General features: G+C 52.8%; 2 protein-coding genes across 12 annotated transcripts in view; one reads left to right on the forward strand and one right to left on the reverse strand.

Annotated features, from left to right (window-relative positions):
- Positions 1-14,132, reverse strand: part of NDST1 (N-deacetylase and N-sulfotransferase 1) — a 73,051-nt gene extending 58,919 nt beyond the window's left edge. Inside the window, exon 1 of one of the 7 annotated variants that reach the window (XM_050793640.1) lies at positions 13,952-14,132. The gene's annotated coding sequence lies outside the window, so the exon portion shown is untranslated. Of the gene's footprint in view, positions 1-1,446; positions 2,403-13,531; positions 13,673-13,931 lie in introns of those variants that run through there. The other 6 variants (XM_050793639.1, XM_050793644.1, XM_050793643.1 and 3 more) reach the window with 6 other exon arrangements.
- The window catches only part of RPS14 (ribosomal protein S14), a 520,685-nt gene that overhangs the window by 465,686 nt on the left and 36,357 nt on the right, over positions 1-18,642 (forward strand). The window lies entirely within an intron of this gene.

Here is an 18,642-nt window from a genome sequence, read left to right on the forward strand (position 1 = left end):
TCTTGGGGGAGGGTTCGAGGGCCACAGAGCAGGCTGACCCAGAGGCCTCTAGCAAATGGAACCTTCACAGCTGGCAGGGACAGACCATGGCCACACCTGCTTTCACACAGGAAGCACTTGTTACGCTCCTACTGGGGACACCGTCCTGAGCCTAAGCATGATGCTCCAATGCTTCATGCTTCAAGGGACACAAAAGTGATTCACCCCCTGCCTTAGAAGAGCCCACAAAGGAACAATGTAGGAGACAAAGTGGCTCATGGCTTAAGGACAGGGTTGCAAACTCAGATGCCTCCGGTGACCAGAAAGATCATGTAAGTATATGAAATGGCTGGCTGGGGATGGGGTGAAGTGTACACGCCTCACCTCCAGCAATGACCCCTGGAGAATATAGGCTCAAGGTTTTCCTATCTTCCAATTTTTGAAATAAAGCCAGAAGTCTGAGTTTTTATGTAAAACCTCTGGTTGGCAACCAGCTCAATATTTGGCATGGGCCAAACAAAGTCTGCCCATAGGGCAAATGTGGCCTGCCAGTTTGTGACCCCTGTTTTCTTAAAATGGACAGAGAACACACTGTGGAGCTCAGTAGAGGCCAACTTCCCTGCAGCTGAGGTACCTGGGAAGGCCTCCTGGAACAGGAGGCATTGGTGCTGGGCTGCAAGGATGGAGAAGGCTCTTCTGGAGAAGGAATTCTGGGTAGGGTGTGGGGCGTACCTCTAGAACTGCAGAGGCCATGGGCAGGAACATCCTGGCCCTACAACCCGGCAAGCTGGACCAAGAGCCCAAGCCATCTAGACTCCTGCGTTTCCTCCCCAAAAAGGAGGCATGAAGCAGGCATAGAGGCATCAGTTTAGTTCTGTCTCCAGGTAGCGGGAGGAGGGGGCTGCCAGCCCAGCAAACCTCTGGACTCAACTAAATCAATCGGTGGCAGAATAGCAAGGGTCCAATTTCATCCTCGGAGCTTGAGGAACAGGTCAGCTAACAACAGCTCCGTGGGGGGAAGGGAGAGGAAGACACAATGGAGGGACAAAAGCAGGCTGAGAATCACACCCTGCCTGGCCAGACCTGGCTGGTTACATAAGCCTACCTCAGGGCAAAGCCAGGAAGGGCCTGGGCTAGGGAGTCCCCGAATGCAGAAACGGTTTCCCCTGCCTCCCCTGCCCACTCCTGCTCTGCAAGCTGGTCCTGCAGCTCCTAGAAAGCCCAACACAGAGTGCGGAGCCAAGGGTGGAGACTAAGACCCCAGGATCAGGTACTTACAAGATCACTCAGCAAATTCATAGCAGAGCTAGAACTACCAACAGCAAACTTTTACCATATGATTACTTTGTACCAAGCACGAGGTAAGTCCTTTACACACATTATCTTATCTAAAAGTCTCATTATAACATCAGGAGATAAATACTGTTATTGCCATTTTACAGAGGAAGCACAGACAAAGTAACTTACCCAATGTCACACAGCTCCTAAGTGGAGGAGCCAGCTCAGAAGCCAACAGCCTGTCTCCAAGACCACACCCTGAGCCACGATGCCACACTCCACCAGGCTACTTTCTCCTTGCACCACGCTGCCTGCCACCGCTTCTCAAGCCTGCAGTGCGCACAGCCCCCTGTCAGCACTCCACAGGGACACCCAGCCTTCTGATGATCTGATGAAACCAACAAACTCTTTCTTTAGAAAAAGAAAGCACAGAAATGCCTACAACACACTGCACCTTTGGGGGCTCACGGACCCCTGAACTGGTGGGAATAGACAGGTCACAATCACAGGATACTCAAGAGACAGGAGGTAGCAGAGGGAGCCGACCCCCTCAGGTCCCCTGGGCCTCCCCATATCAACTTTCATCCACAGGCGTGGGCATGGATCGGTGCTCAGGGCCTCGTCATCCCTTCGGGGCTGGGAGAACAGAATGAATCACGGCACACAATGGCCTGCGCCTCTGTATACACTGGGTGTGACTCACAGCTCCCAGCTGCTGGGCAGACGGTGCACAGCTGGGCCTGGCATCTGGACGGGGGTGGCATTACCAGGCGCACCATCTCAGTCTTCTCCCCACCAGTGGGCTCATCTCACCCAAGACTAGACCTGGCCTTACCCCGTCCCCAGCAGCAATGAGCCTTTCAAAGGGAACCCCTCATCAGCGACTGCTCAGCCCCCACGCCAGCCTCGTCCCAGGAGGTGGTAAGTCAAGATGGACAGCCTCTTGCAACACATGAGAAGATCCAAGACCTTGGCTACCTCACTGTGTGACCTAAAGCAGGCCCCCCACCTCTTAGCCTCCATTTCACCAACTATAAAGTGAGCAGACTACTTGATTGAGTCCTTCCCAGCTCCAAAGTCCTGAATCTATAAAAACAGCACCTGATGGCTGGGCATGGTGGCTCATGCCTGTAATCCCAACACTTTGGGATCTCAAAGCAGGCGGATCACCTGAGGTCAGGAGTTTGAGACCAGCCTGGTCAACATGGTGAAACCCCATCTCTACTAAAAATACAAAAAAAAAAAAAAAAAAAAAAAAAAGTAAGGCCGGGCGCAGTGGCTCACACCTATAATCCCAGCACTTTGGGAGGCTGAGGCGAGCAAATCACATGAGGTCGGGAGTTTGAGACCAGCCTGACCAACATGGTGAAACCCTATCTCTACTAAAAATACAAAATCAGCCGGGCATGGTAGTGCTTGCCTGTAATCCCAGCTACTTCGGAGGCTGAGGCAGGAGAATGGCTTGAACCCAGGAGGCGGAGGTTGCGGTGAGCCGAGATCGCGCCATTGCACTCCAGCCTGGGCAACAAGAGTGAAACTCCATCTCAGAAAAAAAAAAAAAAATGCAGCTGGGTGTGGTGGCACACGCCTATAATCCCAGTTATTCGAGAGGCCGAGGCAGGAGAATCACCTGAACCCGGGAGATGGAGGTTGCAGTGAGCCAAGATCGCACTGCTGCACTCCAGCCTGGGCGACAGAATGAGACTCCGTCTCAAAAAACAAATTAAAATTAAAAAAAAAAGAAAAAAAAGGCTGGGCACGGTGGCTCACGCCTGTAATCCCAGCACTTTGGGAAGCCGAGGCAGGAGGATCACGAGGTCAGGAGATCGAGACCATCCTGGCTAACACGGTGAATCCCCGTCTACTAAAAATACAAAAAATTAGCTGGGTATGGTGGCGGGCGCCCGTAGTCCCAGCTACTCGGGAGGCTGAGGCAGGAGAATGGCATGAACCTGGGAGGTGGAGCTTGCAGTGAGCCGAGACTGCACCACTGCACTCCAGCCTGGGCGACAGAGCGAGACTCCATCTCAAAAAAAAAAAAAAAAAAAAAAAAACTAGTACCTGACAAGCCTCACAGAGTGCTGGGATCCTGCCTTCAGAAAGTTACACAAACATCCTTCAGAGAAACAAAAGTCAAACCTAAAGCCTCTATATTTTTTTTTTCTAAGGATATCAAGAAGCCCTTTTTAACTTCCCTCATCCCACCTCCATTGTTCCAAATATCCTCTTAGGGCCCAGAAAATACATTTGGTTTCCGTCTGGGGTTTGGGCTTCTTAGTGCTCTTCCTCTTGGAAGCTGCCCCACCCCTTCTTGGCAGCCTCTTCACAAGGCACCTTCATCTCTACCCCCAGCACTGCTCTGGGCCACCCTGAGGGCAACGGCTACTCAGCCTGCCAAAGAAGGGGTGGGGAAGGGACAGGTTTTGGGAAACAAAACTCTTCCTGGTTTTAACCGAGACAATCCTGGGTTCTGGCCTCAACAGTAATTCTGACCCCCTGTGTGGCCATGGGTGAGTCCCTGCTCCACTAGGCTTCAATCCCCTAAATGTGAAGTGAAGGGGTTCCTGTGTTAGAGAAAGACTGCCCACCCTTGGGCTACTGGGCAGCAGCTTGGGGACACTGAGGCAGGAAAAGACAGCAGAGTGGACAGTGGGCTCTGATCTTGAATCTCACACCCCCTCTTGTTAGAACCAAAGGAGATCCACTCTTTTTGCTGTTTGAGATGGAGTCTCACTATTTTGTCCAGGCTGGTCTTGAACTCCTGGGCTTAAGCGAACCTCCTACCTCAGCCTCCTGAGTAGCTAGGATTTCTGGCATGTGCCACCATGCCCAGCTAGAGATCTACTTTTATCTCTCTGATTTGTTCTTTTGCCCTAGAAGCGGAACCTTGAACTCACCACTGAATCTCTTTGGGCCTCAGATAGCCTATCCACAAAACAGGAGAACAACATCAGCAGTGGAAGCCCCAGCTTGGAGGCTGGAGCCCTAACCACCCAACACAATCCCATCCACCTTCCTCCAAAGGCTGACTCACTCATTTGACAACACACACATTTGGAGACATCTTTAGAAAACCGCCATAAGTTGTGCCTGCGATACAAACACTCCATGACAATCCCCTACTGCTCTCCTTCCAATGAGATCATGCCTTTAAGCACCTCTATATATCTCCATAGAATTCTTAGATCTACCCTCTTGTGTGGCCTCAGTATTTTCATCTATTAAGCGGGGACAATAATGGTGATAATAGAGCCTACCTATAGGATTATCCTGGGGATTACTTCTGATAAGGTGACATGGAAGTGTCTAGCAAGCATTTATAAGTTGTCAATAAATGTGAGCAGCAATTATGATCATCATGATTAAAATTATTAGGCTGGGCGTGGTGGCTCACGCCTGTAATCCCAACACTTTGGGAGGCCGAGGCGGGTGGATCATGAGGTCAGGAGTTCGAGACCAGCCTGGTCAATACGATGAAACGCTGTCTATAGTAAACATACAAAAATTAGCTGGGCGTGGTGGCATGTGCCTATAATCCCAGCTACTCGGGAGGCTGAGACAGAAGAATCACTTGAACCCAGTAGGCAGAGATTGCAGTGAGCTGAGATCACGCCACTGCACTCTACAGAGACAGAGCAAGACTCCATCTCAAAAAAAAAAAAAATTATTGAGGCCAGGTGCAGTAGCTCACGTCTATAATCCCAGCACTTTGGGAGGCCAAAGCAGGTGGATCACTTGAGATCAGGAGTTTGAGACCAGCCTGGCCAACATGGTGAAACTCCATCTCTACTAAAAATACAAAAATTAGCCAGGTGTGGTGGCACACATCTGTAATATCAGCTACTCGTGAGGCCGAGGCAGGAGAATCGCCTGAACCAGAGAGGCAGAGGTTGTAGTGAGCCAAGATCATACCACTGCACTCCAGCCTGGGCAACAGAGTGAGACTGTCAAAAAAGAAGGGGAGGGGAGGGGAGGGGAGGGGAGGGGAGGGAAGGGGAGGGGCGGGGAGGAAAGAAAGAAAGAAATTATTGAGATGCTGACCGGATATGGTGGCTCATGCCTGTAATCCCAACACTTTGGGAGGCCCAGGTGGGAGGATCACTCGAGCTCAGGAGTTGGAGACCAGCCTGCACATGGTAAAACCCCATCTCTACAAAAAATGCACGCAAATAAATAGCTGAGCCTGGTGGTGCACACCTATAATCCCAGCTACTCAGTAGGCTGAAGTGGGAGGATCCCTTGAACCTGGGAGGCAGAGGTTGCAGCAAGCCAAGATCGCGCCACTGCATTCCAGCCTCAGTGACAGAGTGAAACCCTGTCTCGAAAAAAAAAGGAAAAAAATTATTGAGATGCTTAAAACCAATGGATTGATAGCAGCTAAGTCCCCTCAGCCCTCTCAGACCACATATGACCATTGTAATCGCACATGTGTGCATCCCACACACACACGTTTGCATATATACACCTAAGCACACTATTTTTTTTTTTTTTAGATGGAGTCTTGCTCTGTTGCCCAGGCTGGAGTGCAGTGGCACAATCACGGCTCACTGCAACCTCCGCCTTGTGGGTTCAAGCGATTCTCCTGCCTCAGCTTCCCAAGTAGCTGGGATAACAGGCACCCATCACCACGCCCAGCTAATTTTTGTATTTTAGTAGAGATGGGGTTTCACCATGTCGGCCAGGCTGGTCTCAAACTCCTGACCTCAGGTGATCCACCCATCTCAGCCTCCCAAAGTGCTGGGATTACAGGCATGAGCCATCACGCCTGGCTCTAAGCACACTATTCTTTAAGGCAGAGCCCATGCTCTCTGCCCAACCCCTGCCCTGGCCCCAGCCCCAGAAAACAGCTGCCCTGGCACCCATGCTTGCCACCCACAAAATCTCCCCTGCTCTTCCAGCTCCCCAATCCTGCCTTCCTCATGTTGCCCCAGCACTGGCTCCCGTAATCATGCTGGGGTTCTGTTGTATCCCATCATTGTGTCACGAGATTGTTTCCTGGGGGATAGGGAGCTGTTACAAGATGGGGGCTCCTTGAAGACAGGGTGGTGAGAAGCTGGGCTTTACTCTGGGTCCCCCACATCCGCTGGGTGACTGAATATGCTGAAAACAAGAGAGCCCAAGGAAACAGGCATCAGTTTTTTTTTTAATGACCTATCCTAGTGTTTCTCGAAATTCAGCATGCAGCAAGGCGCGGTGGCTCACACCTATAATCCCAGCACTTTGGGAGGCTGAGGTGGGCGGATCACCTGAGGTTAGGAGTTCAAAACCAGCCTGGCCAACATGGTGGAACCCTGTCTCAACTAAAAATTCAAAAATTAGACGGGCATGTGGCAGGCACCTGTAATCCCAGTTACTTGGGAGGCTGAGACGGGAGAATCACTTGAACCCGGGAGGTGGAGGTTGCAGTGAGCTGAGATCGCACCACTGCACCCCAGCCTGGGTAACAAGAACGAAACTCTGCCTAAAAAAAAAAAAAAAAAAAAAAAAAAAAAAAAAAAAAAAAACCACACAGCATGCATTAGAATCACTGGGAGGGTTCCTAAAACAGATTGCTGAATCCCACCCTCCAGGGTATCTAATTCAGTAGGTCCAGTATAGAGCTAGATAATTCGCACTTCTAACAAGTTCCCAGGTAATGCTGATGCTACTGGTCCAGAAACAAACTTTCAGAACCACTGACTTAGCCTGCAGGTGGATCAGGGAGAGCTTCCGTGAATAGATGGTGCTTACACTCATAGAAGCATGAACAGGAGCTGCCCAGGCATAAGGAGAGGGGGAGGGAATGAATGCAGGCAGAGCATGCAGCATGAGTAAAGGCCCTGCTATGACAACACTCACTTCTCCTCATCTGGCCTCTGCCTGGGCAGGTCATATTTGCAAGGCTGGTAGTATAAACCAGAGGTGGCTGCCGTGCAGCAATGACTATAGCAAACCTCCGCCTAATGCCACCCTGGGACCTGCCCAGACAGGCCAATCCCTTGGACAGACTGGGATGATAAGAATCCAAGTCCTCCCTCGTGAAGCCAGACCTCAGGTCTGAACGAGGCCAGAATCCTCACCACATCTTAATCACATGAGCTCCAGGATTCTGCTCCCACCTCCAGAAACAGGGAGCTCGCTCCCTGCAGACACAATCCCTTCCATCTTGGCTTGCTCTAATTTTTTTTTTTTTTTTTTTAAGTCTTCTCATTACACTGAGTTGAAGTCAGCCTCTCCTGGCCCATCTACCCACTGGATACGCCTTCCAGCACCTCATACAACAAGTCTACTTCTTCTGGCCAGAGCAACCCCAGCAGCGGGCCCTGACTGTCATCCCCTGGGACTAAACTGCTCCAGGCTAGCCACCTACCTCTCTTAGCCTTGGTTGTTACATCTGCTAAAAGGGAATAATAATAGTGCCTATCTCTTACTGCTGTCGTGAGGATTAAATGAGCTCTTTAGTCAATAACATCAACTACAATAATAATGATAACTCACATAGATTGGGCTCACAGTGTGTTATCTTTCTAAATGCTGTCAGATGGGGACAATTATCATCCCCTTTGTACAGAGGAAGAGCTAAACAGCTTGCCCACGTTCTCACACATAGGAAGCAGCCCAGCAGGGACCTGAACAGAGGCCACCTGGCTCCAGAGCCTGGCTCTCAACCTTTGCTCTGTCTGGATCTCCTAGTCACCTGCCCCAAGACCAAGCCCATGTCACCTGTCTCTGCCACCATCCTCTTCCCCTTCCCAAGCAAAGTGAGACTGGGTGGGAGGCCTCAAAAAGCTCCAGCCCATGCAGTCTGGGGCACGGTTCCCTGGTTACAAGGACAGCCACAGGGCTGCCAGCCCCGTGGCACCTTCCCAGCCAGACCAATTTATCTGGTGTAAGCTTTAGACATCCTTCAACATGGTCACCAGGGAGGAGATTGAGCCCGTGGAATTTGAGCACCTTAGGCTTGATGACAGGAAGGAAGAGGAAAAACAGAGGCATAACAAAAAAATCCTGTCCAGCTTCCTAGACAAGACCAGATGTTCCCACATGCCATGCAAATTGCTCTCTCTCTCCAGGCCTCAGTTTCTTCATCTGCACATGCCATCTCGGGCCATTAGGCAGAAAGTTCAGAAACTCAAATTTCAGGGATTCTTTCTCTCACCTCTAAAAGGACAGATCCCCTCTAGCTACAAACGATGATCACAACAACTGTTATCTTTGAACAGCTTCTACTTACTGCACACTTACTATGTCAAAGCACTGATTTCCGTAACCTCCCTAACAAAACAGAACTATTATTACCCCCATTGTGAAGTTAAGGAAACTGATGTCCATGGAGATTTAGGTAATTTACCCCAGATCATGCAGTTAATAGTGACAGAATGGGGATTTGAACCCAGGACTTTTGATTCCACTCTACAACAATGCCCGCCCCCATTGGAAATCAGTCACGTGTCGCCCCTGCCTCCAGAGCACAGAGCCCAGAGGAGAGGAGACTGTCTTTAGGAAGCTAGAGTTCAAAGCTAGGAGCCGAAGGGCCCATGAGAGGTCCAGGTAACAGGTTCTGCACATGTAAAGGAGGGAGCAGGCAATGCCGGCTCTGGAGAATTAGGGATGGCTGCATGGAAGAGGTAACCCTGGAGCTGGGTACTGGTAGGGAGGGTTTTGGGGTGAGCAAGGGGAAGTGACTGGAGTGCAGCATGTTCACCATGAGCAGATGTGTAGAGGCAGGAGGGGCCAGGAGCATAGCCAGGGAGAGGGAAAGAGGCCAGTTCTGCTTGAGGGTTGAGGGGGAGTGGGAGAGGGGGCACTGCAGTCACACAGCAGGCACTTCCCATACATTGCCCTCAAATAAACAAATGCTCATTCACCATGCACATTTTAAAATTAGATTAATCCAATCTGTATTAAAGAAGTAAGGTGAGTAGAAATAAAAAGGGCCAGGAGGCAACTTAGCACAAACTCTCCTCCATCTAGATAAGGATTTTGACGGCAAATTGGCTTTAGCCCTGAGGCCACAGGGTCCAGGACCTCTGCGCCCCAAACATCCACCCCTTCCACTGAGCTCCACATCTCCAAGACAGAAGCTGCTAGGCAGAGCTTTGTAAGAGCCCCACAGACACAGAAAGCAGCTTTGCTGGTGACCCCCAGAAACCAAGAGAGCCTCCTTTAACCTTCACTGCAGGGAAGGAGGGGAACAACCCCTCCCCTCCGCCCCGTCTTCACTTTCAAATCCACAAACTCACCAGCCCTTTTGCCCTAAGCCCTACTGATTCAGCCTGATTCATGACGTAGCCTTATTTCTTCACAGGTGAGGAAAGAGAGACTGACCCCATTTCACAGATGAGAAATGGAAGCAGAGGGTTCAAATCCTCTGTGAAAGCACAGTCCTTAGCCTAGCTCCGGCCACTGCTCCAGACATCCCCAAGGGGCCCCTTGACAGTCAGCTGGACTGAGTGTATTCCAAAGGGCAAGGACTCTCCCAGTGGAGCTCTGCAGGCCAGGCCAAATGGAACTCCCCAGGACGTGCAGGAAGGGCAGCTCCAAAGCTATGAGAAAAGCAGGGGGTGGAAGTGGGCCGGGCACCACTCAAATGCTGAGATTCTTGGGTGAAAAGTGAGAGTAGCCACCCAGGCCTGCCCCTGCTGGTGCATCCTGCTGCTACCTCTGCAGCTCTCCAGGCTCTTTGCATACCTTCAGCCATGCTGTTCTCGCCTTCTTTCTGGGCAGCTTACTTCCTGGCTAACTTCCTTGGAGCTGTCACCCTTGTTGCTTTCTCCATCCTCAGGAACCCTGAAGGACAAGACTATGGCCCCTACCTGTAGAGGGCCTTTCAGGGATTTGAAAGCAGTAATACTGCCCCTTAAGGGTTATTCACCAAACCTTAAGACGACCTGTGACGACCCCAAACGCCAAGACAGCTACAAAGTCCTGCGGCTTCCCCCTCCTTTCCTCTCAGTCCACTGCCTGAGTCAGCCTGTGGTCAGCTTTCTGCAGGACCATGATGAGTGCCATCTCTGGCCTGGTCTTAACCCTGCCAGTCTTGCTACCATCTTGGGTCAAAAGACCCCTGAGAAGCAACACAGCAAGGCAGAAATAATTCAGGCCTGGGTTCAAATTCCAGCTCTACAAGTGACTCTACCCGTCTGAGCCTCTATTTCCCCATCTGAAAATGGGACAGGGGTAGGGGTTACCAGCAGCAGCAGGAGCAGCAGCAGCTACTTTGCAGGGTATTGTGAGATTTCAATGGGGTGTCTGTAAAGAGCCTGGCATGGTGCCTGACACAAGGCACAGGAACAGGCATCGAGTCAATGAGCTACTTACAACCCTCTGTCCTCTCTATAGGCTCCAGAGTAAAACCCAAACTCCTGAGCAGGGCACTGCAGGCTCCCCATGACCTAATCTTGTCTCCTATTGTCCCATTTCCCACAGTCTGCACCCTCGAAAATACTTCCTCCTCCAGGAAGCCTTGCTGACATGAATAAGCAGAGAGCGTTTCCTTCCACTCGCCTTCCAAAACCCATCTATAACTGATCAGATCCTGCCCCATAGCCATCATTTGAATCCTTGTCTTCTGTCCCCCATCAGAACAGCCTCTCCAGAATCCAGCAGGACTGTACCCCAGTTCATGTCCCCTGTCACCCTCAGCCACAGACATTTTCCATACACATTTCACAAATTACCCTAATGTTCCATTTCAAGTAAAGAATGTCCAAGTCCTCCAAACAGTCCAGATATTTCAAGCCATATTCAAATCCAAATTCCAGGCCAGTAGAAGTCTGCCCAGCCTCTAGAGACTTGCAGGCCTGGCTTTGGTCCCGAAGCATGGAAGGGTGGAAAAAGCCCAGCCAAGCAGGTCCAAAGCCCAGGGCAGAGAGAGCTCTGGGCTGCCTAGACCAGAGCCCATTTGTGAGTTTCTCAGATGCCAACCCCCAGTCTATGATCTTAAATTCTTGACCACATCCTCAACTTGTGATTACAAAACTGTTCCTCACATACCTCCTTGTGACAGGAGGCTCACTATCCATTTTCTCTTGCTTGCCGGGGTCCTCCCTTTACTTATTGGTTCCCCCAGAGGCCTTTCTTCTTGCTCTGACCACTATGAAAGGGACAGTCTGACCATATGACAAGTCAGCCTTCCAACTCCTCCATTCAATGCCCTGCTTTTCTGAGTCCCCTCAATGTCCAGCAAAGCAACGGAATTTCCACATTTATTCCTACAAGCTATCGGCCCAGCAGGGTTCCCTATTCCCAGGGCCCTCAAAAAGCCTACAAACCCTGCAAAACCAGACACAGTGCCGGAACACCGCTCGGAGCAGGCTGAAATGCACAAACTTCCCTTCCCCAAGAACTTCTCTCATTATCTACCCCCACCCACCACACTGTCTCTCAGCCCTAGATTTAAGATGTTGTTAATTAAATTGCAATTTGTTTTCCATTTTTAAAGTAATTACTCAAGGACCTCAATCAGAGCCTGATCAGTACTCATAAGATGTCACCCTCACCAAATGATTGGGCCAGCCCAGGGTGTGAAAGCCAGCAGAAGTCTAAGCCACCTCATACATTCACTTGTGGGATATTTACTGAGGGCCTGCAGGGTGCCCAGTACTGAGCTAGCTAGGCTCAGGAACCTGTACACACATGCATTCTCCATTAGGGTTCTGCAATCCTGACACTATTACTACCCTCAAGGACTTTGGGGCTGGGGCATTAGTTAGCAGTGAGGACCCCTGCCATGGCCAAGTTACACAGGAACACCCTTGCCCCACCTCTGCCCCCCGCTGATCTGAAAGTAACCTGGTCTGAATGAAAAGTAAAGATTCGGCTGTCCCTGGGTGCTAGGGAGAGAGGCCTGTTGACAAAGCCACCAGCTGTCTCCAGTCAGAGCCAGGGAGACCGGCTTCTCCCTGCACCACTGGCACTACCATAGACCCAGTAGCCAGCAACAGCACTTGGACCATTACGGAGCTCCAGGCCCAGTCTCCAACTGACCTCCCTCCTGCTCCAGCTGCCTATGCTAACAAGAGCCAGGGCATAAGACCTCACTTGGAACAAGTACCAGGCAGAAGGGAGCATTACCTGCGGGTGGGGGAAATGGTGAAGAGGACAGATGTCCCCATAATTTCAACTGAAAATGAAACTGTACAAGGTCAAAGTCAAAAAAAAAAAAAAGGGAGAAATAAACTGTGAGCTGTCACAGCAAGACATTGTAGGGATCTGTGGTTGAGACACAGGCTGAGAGACGGAGGTAAAATCCTAGCTCCACCACTTTCTATCTGTGTGACCTTTACAACCCTGTGCCTCAGTTTCCCCCTCCATAAAATGTGGTTAACAGTAATGTGGGAGAATTAAATGCGAATGTACGTAAAGCAATGAATTCGTCCAGCGCCTAACACACGGTAAACGTGAAATGTACTTGTTGAATATAAGCATGCCACCATTTGCTGAGGTACCACACACTCCTCTCATCCTTACTCTAGCAAATACTATTCTCCCCATTTTACAGGTGAAGAAACTGAGGCTAGGGGAAGGTAGGGAACCCACTCAAGGTCACACCGCTGGAAACTTGACAAACAGCCAGGTTGCTCTGAACAGACCAGGGGGCAAAACCGCCTGCAGGCCATTCTGAAAGCTCTCCAGGTGGGGAGGGCGACAATGGGGCGTTCAGGGGGTGGGGCTCTGTATTCCCTGAGCCTCACAGGACACACTGGGGTGCTCGAGTCTGCAAAGAGCCAAGTGGCCAGTCCCCGGATTCCCGGCCGGTCCCAGAGCCCACCCGTCCCACGGGTGCCCCCTCCTCACCCCTGTCCCAGGGCGTTAAAGAGCTGCGTGCAAAGGGAGAACTTCTTGCTCCCGAGACCCTGAGGAAGGAGGGGAGTTAGAGACCAGGCCGCTCAGAGACCGCAGAAAACCGGTCCGGCTGCCTTAGCCTTCGCGAAGCAGGACCCGGCCTCTAACCCCCTCCCTCGCTAGACAAAAGTTTCCCCTGTTCGGGAGCAGGGGAGGGGGAGGGGGCATTCCTCGTGAGTGACATTATCCGTGACCTACAGCTGCCGCGCTGCCCTCGCCCGCACCCCAGCCTGCCCTCGGCCCCGCGCGGCCCCCCACCCCTTTGTCCTCCCACCCCCGCGCGCGGGGCCCGGCCGACTCCACCCGCCCGCCCGGTGCCCGCCCGGCGCCCGCCCGCACCAAACTTGCGCCGGCGGCCGCTGGGGCCCCGCGCGGCCTGCACGCCGGGCTCGGGCCCCGCCGGCTCGGCGACAGGGGCTGGCAGGCCCGGGCCCTCCTGGCCTCTTACCTGCCACGGCTGGGGCGCCACTCGGGGGAAGGGGCGCTCCCGGAGAAGAGCGGGACGCCTGGTTCCCCTGGGCCGTGCGTGCGCCTCCGGGCTCCGGCCCAGGCCAGGGTTAACCCCTTCGCGGCCGCCTCCTGCCGCTCCCACCCCCGCTCCACGCTGCCGCCGCCGCCTCCTCCTCCCGCCCGCTCTCCTCCCCCTCCCGCTCCCGCTCCCGCTCCCTCCCGGTGCCCAGCCCCCAGTCCCGGCCCGGCGCTGCGCCGGGGCAGCTCGCAGCCTCCCCCTCGTCCCGCGGCGGGGAGGGGTCTCCCTGGAGACTGGAGGTTGGGGCGCGCTGCCTCGCCCCCTAGCCCAGAGGGGCGTACCCGTGCGCCGAGAGCCCCCCCAGCCCGTCTCCCCTTACCTCCTCGGCCCAGCGCCTACCTCCCCGAATCGCGGCCTCTGAGAGCGGGGTTCGATTCCGTGATGCCGCGTGGGTGCCGGCCAGAGAAGGGTTCCGGGGGCCGGGACGGCCGGCGGGCGTGCGGTGAGCGCCCCGGGGCGGGGGCTGGGGCGGGACCGGGCGCTGCTATCGGGGCTGGATTTCTCGACTTCCACCCGGATTCTCCCTCGGCCCTCCCGGCCGATTCGGTGCTGCTCGGCGACCACGTGACGCGGGCTGCCTTTGACCCCTATCTCCGAGCGGGTAGGGGGCGGGGGCCGGAGGGGGTGTCAGATGAAGGACCCACGAGGGCCGGGGCGGCTGCCCGGCGTCCCCGAGGTGGTGACCCCGGGAAACAAAGCCCGGGGGAAACCAACAAGTTATTCGGGGTCAGAGACGAAACAGCGCTGGGGGTCGGGAGAGGCGGCAGAGAGAATGTGGGAGACAAAGACCCGCGCCCGCCGCGGCTCCGAGGGCCCTGGGAGCGCTCTGGCTAGGCTCGAGAGGGCCTCCAGGCTCTTCCACCGCTGGGCTTGTGACAGCTCTCCAGGACCTCCTGGGACAGCTCCCGGACCACCAGTGCTCTGCCAGAGTGACCCCTCTTGGGCAGACCCTCCCTCCCTCAACACATACCTTTGCCCTGACTCTCGAAAACCCCTTTATCGTGATTATCTGGTTCATTTACTGGTTTCATTGTTTACTAGAATGTCATCTCTCCCAACAAGTTGTTCCCAGCAGAATCCCCTCTCCTGGCACAAAACAAGCAGATGAAGAGGTAAATGACCTTGTGCTAATCTCTTCTCCCGCCGAGCCTGTCTCCCACCCCCCCTGTTATTCTAACCATCCCAAGGACTCTGCAAATTAGGCAGGATGACAGTGGTTGTCTCCATTAAACAGATGGGAACAATGAGGCTCAGAGAGATGAGATGGCTTGGCAGGTTAATGAGAGCCTAGGCTGGCACTCGGATCGGCCTGCTCCCAGTGGATGGCTTTCTGCCATCCCATGAGCCAGCCTGTAAAATGAGCAGGGTGGGGTTGGATGAGTGAATCCCTTAAGGAGCTTGCTAAGGATGCAGATCACCAGGCCCCTGGAGATCCTGATCTGGGAAACAATGGATTGGTGGATTCCTAAGGACCTTTAGAGGCTCAAGATTATCCAACTGGGCCAGGTGCGGTGGCTCACGCCTGTAATCCCAGCACTTTGGGAGGCTGACTTGGGCAGATCACAAGGTCAGGAGTTCAAGACCAGCCTGACCAACATGGTGAAACCTCCTCTCTACTAAAAATACAAAAATTAGCTGGGGGTGGTGGCGCACGTCCATAATCCCAGGTACTCAGGAGGCTGAGGCAGGAGAAAATCGCTTGAACCCTGGAGGTGGAGGTTGCAGTGAGCTGAGATCGTGCCACTGCACCCCAGCCTGGGTGACAGAGCAAGAAAAAAAAAAAATTTTAGATCATCCAACTGTAGGAACAAAGCTCAAAAAATATACAAGGCCGGGTGTGGTGGCTCATGCCTGTAACCCCAACACTTCGGGAGGTTGAGGTGGGCGGATCACTTGAGGTCAGGAATTGGAGACCAACCTGGCCAACATGGTGAAACCTGTCTCTACTAAAAATACAAAAAAAAAAAAGGCCGGGCGTGGTGGCTCAAGCCTGTAATCCCAGCACTTTGGGAGGCCGAGACAGGCGGATCACGAGGTCAGGAGATCGAGACCATCCTGGCTAACACGGTGAAACCCCATCTCTACTAATACAAAAAACTAGCCGGGCGAGGTGGCAGGCGTCTGTAGTTCCAGCTACTGGGGAGACTGAGGCAGGAGAATGGCATAAACCCAGGAGGCGGAGCTTGCAGTGAGCTGAGATCCGGCCACTGCACTCCAGCCTGGGCGACAGAGCGAGACTCCGTCTCAAAAAAAAAAAAAAAAAAAATTAGCTGGGCATGGTGGCAGGTGCCTGTAATCCCAGCTACTCTGGAGGCTGAAGCAAGAGAATCGCTTGAACCCAGGAGGTGTAGGTTGCAGTGAGCCGTGCCACAGCACTCCATCCTGGGTGACAGAGCAAGACTCTGTCTCAAAAAAAAAAAAAAAAAAGTCTGGGTGTGGTGGCTCACGCCTGTAATCCCAGCACTTTGGGAGGCCAAGGTGGGTGGATCACGAGGTCAGGAGTTCGAGACTAGCCTGGCCAACATGGTGAAACTCTGTTTCTACTAAAAATACAAACATTAGCCAGGTGTGGTGATACATACCTGTAATCCCAGCCACTCAGGAGCCTGAGGCAGGAGAATCACTTGAACCTGGGAGGCAGAGGTCGCAGTGGGCAGAAGTTGCAGTGGGCAGAGATCACGCCATTGCACTCCAGCCTGGGCAACAGAGTGAGACTCCATCTCAAAAAAAAAAAAAGGCCGGGCACGGTGGCCCACACCTGTAATCCCAGCACTTTGGGAGGCCGAGGCGGGCGGATCACGAGGTCAGGAGATTGAGAGCATCCTGGCTAACACAGTGAAACCTCGTCTCTACTAAAAATACAAAAAATTAGCCGGGTGTGGTGGCGGGCGCCTGTAGTCCCAGCTGCTCGGGAGGCTGAGACAGGAGAATGGTGTGAAACCAGGAGGCGAGCTTGCAGTTGCAGTGAGCTGAGATCACACTACTGCACTCCAGCCTGTGTGACAGAGTGAGACTCCGTCTCAAAAAAAAGACTGGGTGGGGTTGGATGAGTGGATCCCTTAAGGGGCTGGCTAAGGATGCAGATCGCCAGGTCCCTGGAGTCCCTGAGTCTCTGGGTCTGAGGTAAGGCTGGGGCAAATTTGGAAAACAGTGTATCGGTGGAATCCTAAGGACCTTCAGAGGCTCAAGATTATCTAATTATGGCCGGGCGCGGTGGCTCAAGCCTGTAATCCCAGCACTTTGGGAGGCCGAGACGGGCGGATCACGAGGTCAGGAGATCGAGACCATCCTGGCTAACACGGTGAAACCCCGTCTCTGCTAAAAAATACAAAAAACTAGCCGGGCAAGGCGGCGGGCGCCTGTAGTCCCAGCTACTCGGGAGGCTGAGGCAGGAGAATGGCGTAAACCCGGGAGGCGGAGCTTGCAGTGAGCTGAGATCCAGCCACTGCACTCCTGCCTGGGCGACAGAGTGAGACTCTGTCAAAAAAAAAAAAAAAAAGATTATCTAATTGTAGGAACAAAGCTGAAAAAATATACAAGCCACCAGAGCAAAGCAGAGGAGGACAGAGAAGCCACGTCAGACACGTGAAGGTGGGACAGACTCCTGTTTCCTCCAAAAGCCAACCTCCTTGTGTTGAGGAAAAGGGCTTTCTGTCAGCCTACTCATATCTCAGAGAGGGAAAGAAGTGGAGGCCTTAACAAAGTGAGATGCTGGGGGATGGGACCAAGCTTCTGACTTCCATATGTGACCATGTGACACCTTTGGACTGGGTATAGTCAGATAGGACTGGACCTGATGGTGATGGCCATGAACCCAAACTGCAGGCCACATACAGAGATATGCTTGTGACTTCCTAGAACGTGGTCCTGTCACTCTACCAGTTTGGTGAGGGAAATTAGCATAGACCAGCAAATTCTCCTTGGTGATCTGTGTTCCTGTGCTCAGCAGTCTAAAATCCTTGAAGATGGTCTGGGTCTTTCTCATGCTAATTTCTGCCTTAGAGGGCCCCTTCCAGCTGCTTGAGGCCCTCTGAGCATCTTCTCTGTGCCAGGCACTGTGATCCTGGTAAGGCGGATGCAGAGTTGAAAGAGACAGGAGCTTGCACTCTCAATAACTGTCCATATTTGTTTGGAGATGACCTGCATGTCCCTCCTTATGTCCAGAGGCTGGGGGAGCTGAGTGCCTGCTGGTGAGATACAGTGCAATGCTGTGGCTTAGGGAAAAGAGGGGAGCCCTGTTTTTTGTTTTTTGTTTTTTGAGACAGAGTCTCACTTGGTCACCCAGGTTGGAGTGCAATGATGAGATCTCAGCTTACTGCAACATCTGCCTCCCAGGTTCAAGTGATTCTCCTGCCTCAGCCTCCAGAGTAGGTGGGATCACAGATGCCTGCCACCAGGCCTGGCTAATTTTTGTATTTTTATTAGAGATGGGGTTTCACCATGTTGGTCAGGCTGGTCTTGAACTCTTGACCTCAAGCAATCCACCTGCCTCAGCCTCCCAAAGTGCTGGGATTACAGGCATGAGCCACCGCACCTGGCCTTCCTTTTTTTTTTTAAATGGAGTTTTGCTCTTGTCCCCCAGGCTGGAGTGCAATGGCATGATCTCAGCTCACTGCAACCTCTGCCTCCTGAGTTCAAGCAATTCTCCTGCCTCAGCCTCCTAAGTGGCTGGAATTATAGGCATGTACCTCCACACCTGGCTAATTTTTGTTTTTTTGTTTGTTTGTTTTTCAGTAGAGACAGGGTTTCACCATGTTGGTCAGGCTGGTCTCAAACTCCTGACCTCAAGTGATCCACCCACCTCGGCCTCCCAAAGTGCTGGGATTACAAGCAGGAGCCACTGTGCCTGGCCAAAGGGGAGCATATTGAGGGAGATTTTTACGGGAGGCAGCTTCTGAGCAGGGTCAGCAAGAATGGATGGGATCAGGGTGGGGAGATGGACATTCCCAGCACAAGGAACAATTTGTACAAAGGCCACGTGGAAGGCTCAGGAAAAGCAGAGTGTTGCATGGGGGAAGGGGATGGAGGAA

The sequence above is a fragment of the Macaca thibetana genome, chromosome 6 (genome assembly GCF_024542745.1).
Source record: "Macaca thibetana thibetana isolate TM-01 chromosome 6, ASM2454274v1, whole genome shotgun sequence".
In the NCBI taxonomy this organism is placed as follows: domain Eukaryota; kingdom Metazoa; phylum Chordata; class Mammalia; order Primates; family Cercopithecidae; genus Macaca; species Macaca thibetana.